This window comes from Pteropus vampyrus, unplaced genomic scaffold, assembly GCF_000151845.1.
Source record: "Pteropus vampyrus isolate Shadow unplaced genomic scaffold, Pvam_2.0 Scaffold9231, whole genome shotgun sequence".
NCBI classification, from domain to species: Eukaryota; Metazoa; Chordata; class Mammalia; order Chiroptera; family Pteropodidae; genus Pteropus; species Pteropus vampyrus.
Genome location: NW_011898012.1, coordinates 3,185 through 3,776, shown reverse-complemented (window position 1 = coordinate 3,776; position 592 = coordinate 3,185). Strand labels below are relative to the sequence as shown.

Sequence of the window (592 nt, the reverse complement as noted above, 5' to 3'; positions counted from 1 at the left end):
ACTAGAACACTGATTTTTGTCCAGACAGCTTCATTTAGGGCAGGTCCGAAGCAAGCACATCGTACCTTTCCTTCGGTTGAGAATGTCTGTTATTTCGCCGTCCCATTGAAGGATATTTTTGCTGGATATAGAATTCTAGTTTTACAGTCCTCCGTGGCTTCTGATAAATCCACAGTCATTTTAATTGTTGTTGTTCTGTAGGATGTGTCACTTTTCTTGGGCTGTTTTGGAGGTTTTTATCTTTGCCTTTCTTTTTTAGCAGTTTGATTATAACGTACATTTTTTTTTTTTTTTTTTTTTTTTTTTCGTTTATCAAATTAATTCAGTTTAGCCACTGGAGATTCATGTATCAAATTAATTCAGTTTAGCTTTTGGTGAGGCAACCCTTGGTTGACCTCACAGATTGCAGGGACCTTGTCAGCTTACAATCCCTTATTTTTTATTTTTGACGCCTACAGCACCTGGTCTTCCTAGGTGGTCTCCCATCCAAGTATGAACCAGGCCCGACCCTGCCGAGCTTCCGAGATCAGACGGGATCGGGCTTGTTCAGGGTGGCGTGGCCGTAGACTATGATGTGAAATCTTGCCATGGG

General features: G+C 41.4%; 1 pseudogene; it reads right to left on the bottom strand.

The window, feature by feature from the left end:
- Positions 1-449: 449 nt before the first annotated feature.
- Positions 450-568, bottom strand: LOC111734904 (annotated as a pseudogene).
- Between the last annotated feature and the right edge of the window lie 24 nt (positions 569-592).